General features: G+C 50.8%; 1 long non-coding RNA gene across 1 annotated transcript in view; it reads left to right on the top strand.

The window, feature by feature from the left end:
* LOC146396266 (uncharacterized) overlaps positions 1 to 17,489 on the top strand; it is a 128,610-nt gene that overhangs the window by 71,868 nt on the left and 39,253 nt on the right. The window contains exons 11-12 of the long non-coding RNA XR_014826601.1: positions 822 to 942; positions 17,310 to 17,399. This is a non-coding gene — a long non-coding RNA (uncharacterized LOC146396266). The remainder of the gene's footprint in view (positions 1 to 821; positions 943 to 17,309; positions 17,400 to 17,489) is intronic.

The raw sequence follows: 17,489 nt of genomic DNA on the forward strand, positions 1-17,489 counted from the left end.
GGCCAGGCTTCCTTGTTGCTTCCTCCCCTTCTTCAGCCACTCCTGCAATTTGTTACAAGATTCTCACGCATAGCTCAGATGTAGTATTTGTGGGGGTTTCTTGTTTGGTTGGTTTTGAATTGTTCTTCCCCCAAGACAATGGTTTTGCTACTGTACAGCATGGTGACCCAGGTACACACACATGTACACATTCTAGTCGCTCCCATGAGCATGCTCCATCACAAGTTCCCAGTGCTACACAGCAGGATCTCATTGCTAATCCACACCGAAGCCAATCCTTTGCATCCCTTCACCCCAAGCTCCCAATCCACCCCACCCCCTCCCCAGATGTCCTATTGGCATGAGTCTTCTCAGGGACACTGATACAAAAGTTGCATTGTGGAAACGAGGTGCTCCCAAATCTTCCATCATTTTTGACTGACTTTGGACTTCTGAGGGCCGCATCCATGGCATCGGGAGATTGCCAGGCTAGGGGTCCAATCAGAGCTGTGGCCCCTGGCCTATGCCAGTGCCACAGCAATGCCAGATCCCAGCCGTGATGGCAACCTACACCGCAGCTCACATCAACACCCGATCCTTAACCCACCGGGCGAGGCCAGGGATGGAACCCGCAACTTCATGGTTCCTAGTCAGATTCGGTTCTGATTCACCATGGCACGAACTCCTTCTGTTGTTCATTATTTTATACTACCTCAGAACCCTACATGCCGACATCGGAGAGGCAGAGGTTGTCAAATCAGCGGCACTGTAATTAGGGAAACCAGTCATGGAAGTGGGTGTCTCAACGTCCTTTGGACCATGACCTCTGATTGTTCCTGCAGAGAGCTTCGGGGCAGGCACTGGCGGCTGAGGAGAAACATCTCTGGAGATGGATCACTAGCATCAGGAGACAGTGAACCTTCCACTCCCACATGGAAATTGAAAGGCACCGAGAGATCCCAGGTTTGTGTCTTGTGGACGTTTCACGTCTGTGCCCTTGGGAGCTCTGGGTGTCATCAGATAGATGTAAGGGTCTTGAGAGGTATCGTGTGGAGGAAGAAATGCTCTGATGTTGCCATGGACCAGAAAAGGGATCTGAGGGTTCAAGTTTCTTTGGCGAGCATTCCCAAGTCAGGTGGGTATGTTGAATCTGCTGCTACTTCTTTGTGGGTGGATGGCCACCTGAACTTCCATGATGTCGTGCCAGACGTAGCGAGTGTGAGGAATAGTGTTCCCAAAGTACCTGCTGTCTTGTGACTGGCCAAGAGGGTCAAGTTCAGCTCACACACAGCCTAAGGGCATGAATGTGCTTAGGCATGAATATGCTTAGGCTGGATCTGTGCAAACTCTTGTATGGGGAACCTATCTAAATGCATGGGTTTCACCAATGCACTGCTGTCTTGTGACTGGCCAAGAGGGTCAAGTTTAGCTCACCAGCATAACCAGGACAACCAGAACCGTACAAAGGAGACACACCTGTGCACCAACCTTTATTGAACAAGCTCCATGTATTAAAGAAAGACATGAAGAACAAACATGCGTGGAGAATCGAGGCATTTGGAAATTCTCTAGGCATGGCGACAGGAGCACCATCTCTGAAGAGAGGTTCCCAGATCTCCAATTGCGTGCTAGAATGGTTCTTTAATGGATCCATCCAATTTGCTAGGGGAAAGACCCTTCTCTTTCTAGACGAGCAAATCCCAACCCAAAGAGTCCACACAGCCTAAGGTACTGTGGCCCAAAGGGCATGAATGTCCTTGGCCCACTTTGAGGATTCTGTGCTTAGGCTGGATCTCTGCAAACTCTTGTATGGGGATCCTATCTAAATGCATGGGTTTCACCAATGCAGTGTGACCGTGGGGGCTCATCTCCCAAGAGATAGGGTTTAAGAAGAGATGGCCACAGAAGCTCCCAGGGAGAAGACAGGAAGACAACACCAGAGAGCTTTCCAGCGAATGCAAATCCTCCATGACATTCCTGTCTTGGAGGGAGCTCCTGGGCCAGCTCTTCTGATGCTTCCTTCCCTCCCTCCTCTTCCCACCTGTCCCCTGCTGACTGAGCTGTTGTGCACAGAGACTCCCATCCTCCAACCGCTCCTAGTGTCTGTTGAGGAGGGTCCGCTTGGGTAGTCAGTAGTGCACGTGGGAGCAAAGAGGGTGGTTTCCCAAGGGGTGGCCTGCTTGAGGGTGGGGCCCGTCCTGGTGGCCTTTAGCATTCATTCCATGACAGCCCTGCTAAGGAATATGGGGACTCTTCAGCCATTGGGTGTGACCGCTCTGTGCTCTTGTGCACGCTGCAGACTCCTTGTGCCCTCCTCCATGTGGGTTCATGCCCGCATGGAGCTCAGGTCCGGAGCAGTGTTTCCACCACAGCTTTTAGCAGCACTGTGGATCAGGCTGCTGGGAGACTTGAGGGACTGTGGGGCCTATGGAGGCAGGGGACTAAAGTGTGTGAGTGATTAAAATGGGTGGCATTCCAGTGTGCCTGCCGTTCCAAAGCGTAGGAAAGCTCGAAGGAAGAATTTCCAATTTGAAAACCCTCATGGGGTTCACAAGAAGTAGCTCAGGGCACTGGAAAAGGAGTGAAGATGTACCATCCATGCTGCTAGTTTCACTGGTGTCTTCCTTTTTCACATCCCAATGTCGGTCAGCACTTCTGTTCAAACGGCATGCTTGGGTCTCTGTTGGGGGCAGCCTTGCTGAATGTAGTGCTGACCACCTAGTTGTAGTCGGATGTAAATCGTGATGGATTTGCAAGCCTAGGTTGGATTGGTACAAGGCCACCTGGTGGTCGGGAATCTGGTAATCCATCAAAGGTGAGGGTTGGTTGGGTTTTGTCTATGGATATGTGTGTAAGGGGAGATCATGCCTGTGTTTGGGTGAGCGTTTGTCTTTGGAGGGTGCTGAGATGTAACAGAGGCATAGTCCAGGAGCTGGCGTTTAGGTGTTTGTAAGTTGGTGTTCAGGGGCCTATTTTTCATGGATGTTTTCCGCCATGAAGTTGGGGATTGTGTGTCTCCTGGTGGACTTGGTAGGATTATCTGCCTAGGCCTCAGGGCAATGTTAGGGAAGTCCAGGGGCCGATCTGTGTATTTGTACCTTTGGGCCCTGTAGTGAAACTTCGTGGTTGGGACTTGACCCCAGCCAAAATTGAGAGTGGGACTGGGAATCTACCTTGCCCTCAGCTTGGCACCTGAATCCAGGATCCCAGGTTCATAGAGGATTCGAGCGCACAGACTTCTTCTTTTTGGTGGCATCTGCCCCATGTGGAGTTTCCCCGTCCACGGACGGAGTGCCACAGCAGCAATCGGGACCACTGCAGTGAACACTCAGAATCCTTAGCCTTCCGTGCCACAAAGGAACGCCTCGATCTGCTCAAACCCACTGTCTTTGCACTGTCAGACCCCTCACCAGGTGTCAGGATTTGATGAAGCTCTGGTTCTTCTGCTTCGTGGCAGGAAGAATTTGGCATGAAGCGAAGCCCCAGGTAAAGAGTGAGTTTAGGAGCATAAGACCCTGGGGGGAGATACGCGTAAGCTGGCCAGGGAGCAGAGCAGCCCCAAGAACCAAGAGAGCTACATTTCTAGAATCCAAGGCCCAGTGGGGAGGGGAGAAGACTGCCTTCTTCCTCATTGGAGGGTGGATATCAAGGCTTCCATCTCCAGCTCCTCCTTGTGCCCTATATGGATGGTGTGCCCTGGGCTGTCACAGTGCTTGTTCAAATCGGTGTGTATTCCCAGGTATTTGGTCATATATCAACTGGGGTAATTCATCTCAGGTTTCCATCTACTGTCCTCTTTTACCTAGGCGTGTCCCCTCTCCCCTGTGTTTCTGTCTGGGTGAGGTGCAGAAATGCTCCTTGTCCAGGACTCTTCTCTCCTTGACCTCATGCAGCAGGACTCGATCTCCACATCTGTTGTCTTGTGCTTGAACTCTTGGGGGTTGTGTCTTGAGCGTGTCTGGCACTTGGATGCATCTGGTCTTCCTTCAAGTCGGGTAAGTCATGGCTGGGTTCCTTTTCTTGAGTGATCATCAGCTTTAGACCATTTCGAAGACCCCTTAAAAGCTTGTCTTTAACCCATCCCCCGTGGGCGGTTTCTGCTCTTTAAGGATCCTCCTCTGCCCTTCCCTTTAGGATGATTATTTGTGTGTTCATGGCCTGTCATATGGCTCTTTGCTTTTTTGTGTGTAGCACATGTTCCAGAGCCGTGCATGTGTCTTTTGATGTGTAGAGGGCGAGTCGGCCTATCTTCTGGGACAGGTGAATGCTATATAGGTCGGGGTGCCGTATTGGTATGCTTCTGGATTCTGCATGCTGGAAGAGTGCATGCCCTTGGATGGAGCCTTGGGGAGTGTGGGTTTATGGATATGCCGAGAGTGTGTTATATGCGTGTTTGGAGGAAAGGACGTAGGGTGCTAGGTTTGCACTTGTGTCGTGTACTGAGTAATTGCGGGTCTGCTTGGGTGTTTTGGAGAGTTGTGTGTAGAATGCGTTTGAGTGTGTATTCCAGGGGCATGGGCATTTGGAGGCATATTCGCTGGGGCTATGCCCTTGTAGTTTTCAGGAGGGACATGTTAGGCTTATATATGTGGGGACGTGGGGAAGTGTGTGTCTGCTGGAGAGATGAGGTTCTGTGTTTCTACAGGGGCGTGGGAGACGTGCATTTCTTGGTGTGAGAAATATGTGCTGGGGTTATGTGTTACGAGTTTGCAGATGGATGAGCTGGGTCCTAGGATCATTGGATATGTGGAAGTCATTTCCTATGTGGTTTGCTGGCGATAGGTCCATGTGTCCTACGTGTGTCTACTCGTTTGTGTGTCTATCACCAGGTGCACGAATGACCAGGTTGTGTTCCTATGGTATGGAGGTGTTGGGAGTGTGCCACGTTGCTTCTTGGCAGAATGCCGAGGTGTTTCTACAGGTCCTAGGTACGAAGAGATGGTGTGTCCACATTGAGGGTGAGGGCTGAAATACATATGCAGTTGACACCCACACAGGTGCAGTGTCCTGGCAGGGCGGTTGTCTTCTGGAGAGGTGGCACCATGTGTAGTGTTTGGGGCATCTGTATGTTCAAGGGTTGGGAATATTTGTCTGTGTGTGTCCATAGGTGTTTGAGACGTGTACATGTGTATTAGTACGTGTAGTCGGATTGCGGCTGTGTGTGTATTTGAGGTCCTGGGGCTTCTGTAGTATGTATTTGGAGGGATGTCAGAGGTAGGTGTGTGTGTTTGGAAACAAAGAAATCTCATAGGCGATGTGTGTGTGTTCTGGAATCCTGGCCTAGAAGTACTGTAGGGCTGTGGCCTTGCCCATGGGCTGTGCGTGAGACGACTGTGTAGGAACTGGTGGTAGTGAGCCTGTATACGAGGTAGTCATTGTGTACCACTGGTCGGTGTTTGTGTTCAGGCCCCTGTTGGGTATGTGCATGTGAAGACCTCAGGTGGTCTAGTTTTGTTTGTGGGGAAGTGGGTGGAGTGGGGGGTTGGCCTTTTCTTGTCTTTTCAGGGCAGACCCATGGCATTTGGAAATGCCCTGGCTATGGCAGAATTGGCGCTGCAGCTGCAGCTGCCAGCCACGGCCACAGCAAGGCCAGATCTGAGCTGCATATGGGACCTGCTCCATATCTGAAGGAAATCCTGGATCCAGGGATTGCACCTGCCTTTTCTCCTATACGGGTCAGGTTCATTCCAGTGTAGCCACGACGGGAATGCCTGCTGGAAGTTTTTTCCTCACAACGTCATTTTCAGTTCTTGGCATCAGCCCAGTCATTTTTTCTAGGTCATCGGAGTTTAGTCTTGGCAGATTGTACTTTGCTAGGAAGGTGTCCATTTCGTCTAGGAAGTCTGTTTTCTTGGCATAGAGTTGCTTTTAGTAGTCTCTTCTGATCCTCTGTATTCTGGGATGTCCATTGGAAGCTGGTGTGCATTTTGATGGTTATTGATTTGAGTCCACTCTTTTTTCCCTGATGAGTCTGGCTAAGGGTTTATCCATATGGTGGATGTATTCAAAGAAGCAGTTGTAGCTGCATTGATCTTTCCGATGGTTTTCTTCGCTGCTCTTTCCTTTCTGCTCTGATCATTAGGATGTCTTTCCTTGTGTTTGTCTTTCTCTGGTTGCTTTGGGCGTAAGGCCAGGTTGTTTGTTGGTGGTTTTCCTTGTTGGCTGAGGTAGGCTTGTATTGCTGGAAAGGTCCCTCTTCGATCTGCCTTTGCTGCATCCCATAGGCTTTGGATTGTTATGTCTTTGGTGTCACTTGCTTCTTGGGATCTTCAGATTTCCTCTTTGGTTTCTCCAGCACTCCCTTGGTTGTTGAGTAGCATGTTGTCGAGTTTCCGGGCGTTGGTGTTTGTTGCCATTGTTTTCTTGGTGGTTGATTTCGAGCCTCATAGCGTTGGGTTCATACAAGCTGTGGGATAGGATTTCCATTTCCTTCCATGTACAGTGGCTTGCTTGGTGATGCAGCATGTGATCGGTCCTAGGGAATGTCGGGTGTGCCCTTGAGAGGAGTGTGTATCCTGCTTCATTGGGATGGAAAGCGCTCTACCTATGGAGGAAGTGCCCTGTGGTCCAATGCATTATTGAAGGCCTGGTTCCCTTGTTGATTTTATGTCTGGAGGACCCGTGCGTTGATGGGAGTCGGGTGTGAAGGCCCCCTGCTCTGACTGTGTTAGTGTCCATTTCTCCTTTTACGGTTGTAGCAGTTGCCTTCTACATTGCGGGGATCCTGTATTGGGTGCATATAGGTTTCCAATTCCCATCTCCTCTCCTTGGATTGATCCTTGACCGTTACGTAATGACCTTCGTTGTGTCTTATTAATATGCTTTATTTGAAGGTCTCTTTTGTGTGATGGGGGTGTTTCTACTCCGTCTCTCTTTTAATTCCCACGCACGAGGAATATTTTCTTGCATCCTCTCACTTTCAATTTGTATATGTCCCTCAAACTGAAGGGGGTCTCTTGAAGACAGCAGGTCTACCTATCTGTCTATCCCTCTACCTATCTGGATCGAGATCGAGATGGAGATCGAGATGGAGAACGAGACGGAGCTCTCGATGTAGACCCAGAGAGAAGGAGATGCGTCTTCTTTTTGTATGCATGCAGCCAGTCGATGTCTTTCGCTTGGGGCATTTTGTGCATTTGCATTGAAGGTGCTTCTTGATCTGTATGTTCTTATGGCCATGTTATTAGCTGTGTCAGATTGGGTTTTGTTGGTCTTTTCCCGTCCTCCCTTGTTCTCTGCTCTTGTGGTTTGATGACTGCCTCTAGTGGGGTGTTTGTTGGGTGTTTTTTGATTGTTATTTCCCCGAGACAATTTTTTCCACTGCTCAGCATTGTGACCCAGTTCCCCATACATGTATAATTCGTCTTTGTGCCATTATCATGCTCCATCATAAGTGATTCGACCTCGTCCTCAGTGCTACACAGCAGGATCTCCTTGCTAATCCCTTCCAAAAGCAGTTGTTTGCATCCAATAACCCCAAGCTCCCCATCCATCCCACTCCCTCCCCTCGCTCTAGGCAACCACAAGTCTATTCTCCAAGTGCATGAGTTCCTTTAGGTGGAAAGGTTCCTTTGGGCTGTATATGAGACTCCTCATATGAGTGATGTCGTATGGTAGTCGTCCTTCTCTTTCGGACTTCCTTCACTCAGGATGAGAGGGTCTCGTTCCACCCATGTTGCTGCAGATGGCATTAGGGTGCTCTGTTTTATGGCGCAGGAGTATTCCATTGTGTGTATATACCGCGTCCTCTTTGGCTCTTAATTGTTATTTCCCCGATACAATCTTGTTTTCTACTGTACAACGTGGTGACCCAGTTACACATACCTGTAGGCATTCTATGTTCTCACATTATCATGCTCCGTCAAACATGACTAGACAATGTACCCAGCGCTACACAGCAGGATCTCATTGCTAATTCATTCCCAAGGCCATAGTGGGCAGGCATTAACCCCAAGCTCCCCATCCACCCCACTCCCTCCCCGTCCCCTCCCCCTTGGCCACCACAAGCCTATTCTGCAAGTCCATGAGTTGCTTTTCTGTGGAAAGGTTCATTTGTGCCGTATATGAGATTCCAGATATAAGTGTGTGGTATCCTCTTCTGGAATGGATCCCTTAACCGTGAACTAGTGTCCTTCTTTGCCTTTCTTGATGGCCTTCGTTTTAAAGGCGATTTTGTTGGATATGAGCAGCGCTACTCCTGATCTCCTGTCTTGTCCATTGGCATGAAATATCTTTTCACATCCCCTCCCTTTCAATCTATACGTGTCCTTTGCCCTCGGGTGAGCTTGTCTAGGCAGCAGATTGAAGGTTTTTGCTTTGGTACCCAATCTGGCACTCTGTGTCTTTTGATGGCAGCATTCGGTCCCAGAACAATTCAGGTGGTCATTGATAGATGTCTCTTGATTGCCATTTGAAGCCTTGTTTTCCCGTTGAGTCTATGTTTCACTTTTCTTCTTTCTTTTCCTTTGAGTGAATGGGTTCCGTTGATTCTCTGCTGGAGTCCTTTCCTTTTCCGATTTTTGAATGTAGTGTTAGCTTTTGGGTTGGGGTTGCCCTGTTTTGTTGTTATGTTAACCCCTTCTTTTGTCTGCTCACTTTAGCCTGACCGTTACATAAGACCAAACGCGTCATTGAAACAAGACAAAGGATCTACATTTTCTTCCATTCCTCGCCCTCATTGTATGATTTGATGTAGTTTATTTCATTTTATGTTTTTGACATCTTCATGGTTAGATCTGTATGCTGGCTTCTCTAAGTCACTGCTTTCCAATGGTTTTTTCTTTTTTCTTTTTTTGAATTGGAGAAGCCTTAGAGTATTTCTTTCAGAATGGGTTTTGTATTGCAGTACTCTTTCAGTGTTGGTTTGTTGGAGAAATTCTTGATTTCCCCTTCGATTTGAAATGATAGTCTTGCTGGATAGGGTATCTGGAGGAGGCAGATTATTTGTTCTTTCTTTCAGTGCTTTCAATGGGTCTCGCCACCCCCTTCTGGCCTGGAGTGTTTCTGCAGAGAAAACTGCTGATAACCTTATTGGGGTTCCCTCATCATGAATGCCTTGCTTTTCTCTTGCTGCCTTTGGCCTCCTCCCTTTCTGTTTACATTTGGCCATATTTATCAGAAGAGGTCTTGCTGCGTGCCTGTTTGGGTTCAACTTGTTTGGGGCTCTCTGTCCTTCCCGTATCTTGCTATCACTCTCCTGCACTTGTTGCTTTAAAACCTCGATTGCAGGACTCCCTGTTGTGGTGCCCTGGAAACTGGCAATGGCCCCTGCCCCTCTCCCCCAGCCACAAGGACCAGACCCTCCCTTTGGCTGATGACATGAGGAGATTTCCCACCAGATGGCCCAGCCCTGAGCGCACTAACTCTAGGAAGTCCCAGCCACTCTGTTTCTAAGCCCCACTGACCCCCTGAGCAAACCGGCTGCCTCCAACAGGCCTGGGTATGGGTATCTTCTGAAAAGGCTCAACCAAGACCTTGAGAGAACACCAGACGTCTAAAGGAATGAGAAAGGAAGAGGGTCCAGGTTAGGGGTGTGCTGGTGCAGCCCAGGGCCTTGCCAGAGCTGAGGTCTGCAGGGGCTTGAGCTGGCCAGGCTCCACTCCCACACCAGCTCTCTTGGGCCCTGTTGGTACCTATGTCCCTTCTCGGCCTTGGACAGTGCCTTCTTCTGGACCTCCAGGGGTTCTCCAGGCACAGAGGCCCATCTGCTGATAGATTGAAACCTGTGATTGTCCTGAGTGTCAGTCAGGAGCTTCCTCCATCAGGACGCCCATGCCTGCCTGCATGGCTTACACAGGCTCATCAGCCATGGGATGCCAGGGTTTGGAACTTCCCAGAAGTACAACTGAGTGACCGTGCATGGCAGAGACTCCTCTGACCTAGCTCTGTTGCTTGCAGCCTAAGTCGCCTGTCCTCCGGAGGGAGGTCCCAGGGGGGTGCCCTCATCTGTGACCTCCCTTTTTCAGGGTGTCTCGTGGGGATGGCCCGCTGGGGCTTAGACGGCTGACACGCCCCCTACCCCAGCATCTTCACCAATATCACCTGCTTCTCCCATGGGACCGATGAGATCCAGAAGCACATGCCTCTCCCTGAGCCCACGGTCCCTCCTCCTCACACCCAGGTCCCATCGCAGTCTCTGCAGGCTGCTGGCTCTCCTGGGCCTGGCACAGGCTTTGTGCCCCCAGAGACTGGCCCCTGCTGCTGTCCATGCTCGAGGTCCTGCAGCAGGCCTGGTGCAGACCCCCCAAGCTCCTGTGCTCCTGTCTCTGCCTCAGACTCCAGTCTCCATTTGGCAAACAGCCACCCCTCCCCCACCAGCTCCATCAGCTTTCCAGGGCCCCATCTTGGCCTTCCTGTGCCACAGTGGCCACCCCACAAACCAAGCCTGCAATCTGCAATAACCAAAGGAAAGTCTCCTCCTGCTGCTGCCTTGGGGCCCTACGGCCCCTCCTGTCGTCCGTCCTTCCTTCTTCTGTTGGGGTCCTCCATCTGACTCCCTGGACAAGGGGAGAGGACATGAGAGGGAGAGTGTCCCAGGAGGAAGGTAGGAGTGGGGATGCTGGTGGAGCCCAGCTGGGGGCAGAGAGGGTGTCTTCCCTTGAGACTCCTTCCTGCCCTGGGAGTGCCCAGGCCTTCACAGGGAATCGGTCAGCTCCAGCTGCCATCACCAATCCCATGGGCAATGGGGCTTGAATAACAAGAATGTATCAACTCACCGTTTCGGAGCCCAGCCTTCTGAGATCCCGGTATAAACCAGCTGGGTTGGTCCTGAGGCCTCTCTCCTTGGATTCCAGATGCCCATCTCTGGCCTGCGCCCTCACATCAGCTCCCTCTGTGGGACTCAGGGTCTAAATTTGCCCTTTCTATAGGGGCACCCATCCTATTGTATTAGGGGCCACCTTAGTGACCTGATTTCAGCTCTTTCTGTACAAACTGTGCTGCAGGGCTTGCGGGGGTGTTGCCCTGGAACTGAACCCGAGAAGGAACCAGGAGTGTTCAGGTTCGATCCCTGGCCTCGCTCAGGAAGGGAAGGATCCAATGTGGCCATGAGCTGAGGTGTAGGTCTCAGACCCGGCTTGGATGTGGCATTGCGGTGGCTGTGGTGTAGGCCAGCTGCCAAAGCTCCGATCGATCGATGGATCGTTCGGATGCCAAGCCCGAGAACTTCCATATGCCGCCAAAGCAGCCCCATCCAAACAAACAAGCATAGGCAATGGAAAGACAAAGAAAAGACTGCTCCACCTAAGGTCATGTTCGGAGGTCCTGGGGGAGAAGCCTTCCACATATGAACTTCGGGTAATAGAGCTGTAGCCCCTTTTGGCAGGTGTCTCCAGTGCCAGGGATGAAGGGTCTCTTGGAAAGTAAAGGAACATCAGTCCTGGGGTTGGGATGAAGGAGGATCGACTCCCCAAAGTGAGGGAGGGACGTTTCCAGAGTGCAGGGCACTCGAGCCGGATCAGAGCCCATGACCCAAGGCCATGGGGCAGGGGGTTCCAGCCCGTGGCATATAAGGCTGTTGAAGGAACGGAGTCTAGGCGACTGAGAGGGAAGCTGAGAGAGGAGCTCCAGCGCCAGGCTGTGAGATGAGGTCCAGGCCTCACAGCACTCTGCTCCTACATTGGATTCCCAGAACCCTCTTTCAGCACGCCCACGGCCCCGCTCTCCATAGCCTGAAGGGGAACAACTCACTGCCCACCTTTCTGGCCCCCACCCCCACATGAACACCTGCCTTCGGTCCAAGGGCCCCAGCCAGCCTGGCCCAAGGGGTCCACACCTCCAGCACTTGGAGCCTGATGTCTCCTTTTCGGCTTAGCTGGCTCAGGCCAACCCGAGGGAGTTCCTGGAAGCAGTGTTGTTGCAATCCTTCCTGCCCTCTGCATGACCCAGTGTTCTCATGTAGCCAGCAGGATCCCGGGAAGCCTCACAGTGGACCCAGCCTTCAGGACTCACAGTGCTATGGTGGGTGACCTGTCTCTTCCTAATGTTTGCCCATTTTCTGGTGGAATAGGTCCCGCTGTTATGGTCGTGTCTTGGCAGTGCCTTATTCCCTCGAGACACCAGACTTGGGTCAGATGTGTGGTTGGCAGGTAGTTTCTCCAAACCTGTAGCTTCTTTTCAGCTAGGAAAATGTTTCCATGTGATGAGGTCCGTTTTCTGTCTGGGGTAGGGTTTTGGCTGTCATGGGGAAGAACGCTTATCTTTTCATTGTTGCTGATGTTGTTGTTGCCTATTCCAGCGGTATTGATGTACTTATCTTCAGTTTGATTGAAAGGACAGTGAGGTAGCATGTTGTGCTATTTCCTGCTGTGTCGCAAAGTGAGTCGGTCATACATACACACACACCCCTTCTCCCTCAGATTCTATGCCCATATCGACTATCACTAACTGTGGGCTAGAGTTCCCTGGGCTCTACCACAGGTTCCTGTTGGCCAGTCATTCCATGTACTCCGTGTGCAGAAGCCAGTCCCAAACCCCCAGTCCCTCCTGCCCCGGACTTGGCTCCTTTGGTACCCATCGTGTTATCCAAGGCTGGGAGTCTGTTTCTGTTCCGTGCACACGTTCATTTGTGTCCTCTCTTTCGGTTCCACTTAGAAGTGGTATCATACGATGTTTGTCTTTCCCTGTCTACCTTCACTTAGGATGATAATTTCCAGGTCCATCCTTGCTGCTGCTGCGTTCATGATTCCATTCTCTTGTATGATTGTGTGATGTCCCCCCGTACATATGAACCTCATCCTCTTTATCCATGCCTCGGCCGATGGACATTTAGCTTGCTCCCTTGTCTTGGCTATTGGAAATGGTGCTTCAGTGGACATTGGGGTGCATGTATGTTTTGAAGGGCCTTTCTTTCCTTTTGATGAAGTCCAACTTTCTGTTCTTTCCTTCCCTTTTGGGATAATGTTTTTCTTGTCATGTGGAAGACCCCTTTGCCAAGCCTGAGGACCCAGAGGTTTGCTCCAATTGTTTTTTCTTAGGTGTGGTAAACGTTGCATCGTTTGTATTTATACACATTTTACATTTGCACTGAATGTTCCATGATGAGTTCATTTTCGTATCGGATAAAAACCCTATCACTATTCCATTCTACTGCCCTTGAGCTTCCGTATAAGAACATCCCAGGTTGGTGTATTGCTATGGATCTATTTCTGCATTCTCTATCTGTACACTGAACTCTGTCTCGCTCTATCCCGCCAGCAATGCCAAGCTGCCTTCCATAGAGCGTTCTCATAAGCCGAATCACCTCCCACTTTAATGTGCTTTCTCGAAATTATGTTTGATGTTCTGGCTCCTTTATCTTTTCTTTATCCATTTTAGAATAATTTCATCCATGTGGGCCAAAAAGAAAAAATCAAAAAAAACACTTCTGTTGGAATTTGGCCGTATTCTGTGTTGAGTCTTCCCATCCATGCGTATAATAGGTGTCTGCATTATTGTAGGCCTTGTTTCATTTTATCATACAGATGCTCTATCCCAAATATGTATCCCCGGATTTCCCATTGTGGCTCAGTTTGTGATGAACCTGAAAGAGTGTCCAGGAGGATGTGGGTTCAATCCCTGACCTGGCTCAGTGGGATGAGGGTCCAGTGGTGCCACCAGCGGCAGTGTGGCTTGGACCTGGTGTTGGTGGGGCTTTGCTGTAGGCTGGTAGCTGTAGCTCCAGGTTGACCCCCTTGCCTGGGACCTTGCATATGCCGTGGGTGCAGCCATAGAATGACCGATGGAACCAAATGCTTCAAGGTTTTGGCAAGTCTTGTGTATTGCATGGTGTTTTTCGTTTTGGTGCCATGTTCTTTTGTGGGATTTACACACATGATGAAGGTGTTTGTGTGGACCTTGTATACTGAGACTTTGATAAAGTGACCTCCATCTCTTCCGTGTGCCTTGGAGATTCGGTGGGCCTTCCCGTGGAGGTAGCCATGCTATCCATGAGCATGGAGAATTATGTTTGTGCCTGTCTCATCTGTAGGACTTTCTTTGTTTTTCCTGCCATGCTGCCCTGGATCGTAGCTACAGTACTAAGTAGAAAAGGAGAAATGAGAAAGAACTTTCTGACCTGTTTTGGATGGAGGAGGAAGACGTTCATTCTTTCACCATCACCCAGGAGGCTTGGTGTAGCTTTTTGTCGAGATGTTCTTTACGGGGTTCAAGGAGTGTCCTTCTCTTCCTAGACTTCTGAGCGTTTCTTACATGAATGGGCGTGGCACATGTTCTGCAAGCGCCATTGTGACCATGTAGGTTTTCCTCAGTAATGTCTTCATGCAGCCTATAAAGTTGATGGTTGTGCATAGTAAGCCAAGCTAGTGTTCCTTGGCTAGAGTCCCTCTGAACATAGGGTATTGTCGTGAGCTTCTTTGTTCCTGCGTTTGCTGTATTTTGTGATTTGTATTTTCTCAATGCCTTGTGTGAAAACGGGGGTTGTTGATGGGCAACCTGGCATCTTTTGTATTCTATAAGCATTTCGTGCCATTTGCTTCGCTCTTAACACCAGTTTGTCTGGATCCTACCACCTGTTAGGTACTGCACGTTCCTTTGCCTACCGTTCTATATATTTTCCAAGTTCTCCTGGAGAGGCCTCTTTGAGCATGGAGTCGTTCGAAGGGTGCATCTCCATGTCCACATATCTGGAGGCTTCCTTTCTTCTCATTCTCGTTGTTCTGCAATGGACAGCATATGCTTTGGACCCAGTGGAGTGAAATGCAGTGGCTCTTTGTTTCCTTATCGTAGAGGTTCTCCAAACATCCCAGGCAGGAACGGCTCCAATATGACTGTGACAGAGGAGTTCTCTGCCTATTTCCCTTACACTGTAACCATAAGGGGATTTCCTGAACATGGAAATGCCAGGCTTCTGAAGATGTGTCTGACAGGGCCAGTTCACAGCCACCCCTGCCCATTGTTGTCTGGATCAGCTTACAAGTGGAGAGAGAGCCAGGGTCCAGGAGGGGGCCCAGATGCAGCGCTCTGATGCTTTCTATGGCCGTGGTCCCATGTGGGCATTGGCTACCACCAGAAGGCTGACATGCAGGAGCCGGGTGCAGTCCCTGGCAGGGGGATCAGCACTCCCAGTGGGCAAAGCTCCAGCCTCTCTCCTACTGCCCAGGGCAATTCTGAGCTGTGGGCGCTGCCACCAGGCTCTGAAGGCCGATGACAGAGGCACCAGGAGGCACTCCCCAGCTCTGTCAGCCACAGTCCCTGGCAGGGACTGTGATGGCCCAAGGAAGAAGGCCCACCTCCCAGCTGCAGGGAGGTGGTCTTGAGCAAGTCAGAACTGCCCTTTCTCGACTTCAGCAAGCAACATTTCCATCCCTGCCTGTTGCTTCCTCCCAACCCATGCGGTTGCCAGTCTTTCTTTGTCAAACCTCTTCCAAAGCACTTCGTGAAAGGAAGGGCATCCTTACCCTGACTGACTGAGAAGCACCTCTTGGAAATAAGCAAGTTTCCCCTCACCCAAGACTCTTAGCTCCTTCCAAGGACCATCCTTGCTCTCTCCTGCATGCTGCTGAGTAGCAAAATGTTGGGGACCCAGAACTCCTCCAATGAGTGGTATGCTAGCACTAGCTTCTGTGACAACAGGAAGCTCCTCCCCCCCAGGCAGAGGCAGTCAGGAGACCGTAGGTGATGGCTCTGTGCTCTGTGCCCCCTTTCAAGCCCTTTGCATCCCTGCCATCTGAGGAAGGAAGGCAGTGCCTGGGAAATCACCCTGGTAACAGATGCGTCACTTGGCCTGTCTGGCAAGAGGTCATCTGTGAGCCAGAGGGCCCGAATCCCCTCTGGAACACACTGCTGCATCCCCACCACCCAAACAGGCCCTTCCAATAAGGCACGATGGCCTGGCCGTTGGAATGGCTGGACACTGAAGGTATGCTGTCTGTGACTGGGACACAGGGTACTCGGTGCATTGGTCTTGGAGACACATGGCATTGCAAAGGCAGAACCCAGGCCAGGGGCCCCACCTCCTAAGTCAAATGGGTTTCTTCAGCCAATGCTTTGACTCCCCCTTGAGGGGTTTGGAGATGAGCCTTTCCCTGGTATCAGAGGGTCAGCTTCCCCTTGGTGTCTGTCATAGACAAAGAGTGTCCAGCCACTGTCTCTGTCTCACACAAGCTGCACCAATCCAGCCCCTGAGATTCGGAAGCTCCTTCACCCACCCTGGGCATGGCGGCCATTTCTGTGATGCAGTGAATGTGCCATCCATTAATCCACTGTTTCCTTTTTGGTTGGAGGGATGCGTGGATAGATGGAGTCTCTGATTGGCATTGGAGGGCCCCACCTGCAGCATAGGGAAGTTCCCCGACTCGGGGTCGAATCAGAGCTGGCATTGCTGTTCTACGCTACAGCCACAGCAATGCCAGATCCAAGCCACATCCGTAGCCCACACCACAGCTCAAGGCAATGCTGGATTGCTTAACCCACTGCACAAGGCCAGGGCTCAAACCCACGTACTCATGGATAGCAGTCAGATTCTTCATCTTCTGAGCCAAAATGGGAACTCCCTAAAATACTATTTGGTGATGGTCTGTACATCTTTCCTTTCTGCAAATTCTATTGCATTCTTTTCTTTTCCATTTTGAGTCAGCTGCATTGGGGCCTGTGGGCTGTTCCAGGCCAGGGGTCGAGTCCAAGCTGCACCTGCTGGCCTATGGCACAGCCACAGCAATACAGGATCTGAGGCATGTCTCATACCTACACCACAGCTGACGGCAATGCCAGAACCTTAGCCCAGTAAGCCATGCCATGTCTCATCCCCGCGTCCCCATGGATCCTAATCAGTGTCCTTAGAGCCGAGCCACACGAACTCCTGCTCTTTCATGTTTTAATGGATTGAAAAGCATGAGTGAATGGCTCACTTTAAGTGTGCCTGCACTTGGCATTAATCCTAGATTTTTGGCGTTTGGGGCATTTTGCTTTTTCTTTTTTTTGTTTGCTTGTTTTTTATTTTGTAAGTGTTGGCTGCCCCTGTGGCACACAGACGTTCCCAGGGACAACCCAAGATCCTTAACCCTCCTCACCCCAATCGAAAACTTATCCCTGATCACGAAAAGTCCCAGGTCTTCTTGTATCAAAAGCTCCCTGGGGGTGGAAGCCAGTGGGCTGGTGAGGTTGGGACCACTGAGCTTCACATGATGGAACCTCCCCCAAGCCAATCACAGGTCATGAGATTACAGTCACTCACTCCCTCCTTTGTTTTGTCCTCACTGGGACTAAGAGGCCGCTGCCTCCACCATTTAGCACATGGCAATAATCCCACCAAGACGATAGGATGGTCCCCCACCCACAAGGCACCGAAGCAGAAAGTCCTGTCCCTACAGCCAAGCCTTTTCCTCTCTGGACAGGCCACCCCCACGGGACACCCTGGAGGAGTGGAGGATCACCCCAGCCTGTCATGTGGCCACTTCAGAGAGGCAGAGAGAAACTCTCTAGAGGTAAGGGCTGCCTCCAGCCTCCATTCTCATGACTGGTGAGTGTCCAGAGGGCTGAACGGCACAAAAGCAGCTCTCCATCCCCAGAGTGTT

Source organism: Sus scrofa, chromosome 14 (genome assembly GCF_054392235.1).
Source record: "Sus scrofa isolate SSC_HxYL_T2T_F1_AM1 chromosome 14, Sscrofa_HxYL_maternal_Yorkshire_Landrace_v2.0, whole genome shotgun sequence".
In the NCBI taxonomy this organism is placed as follows: Eukaryota; Metazoa; Chordata; class Mammalia; order Artiodactyla; family Suidae; genus Sus; species Sus scrofa.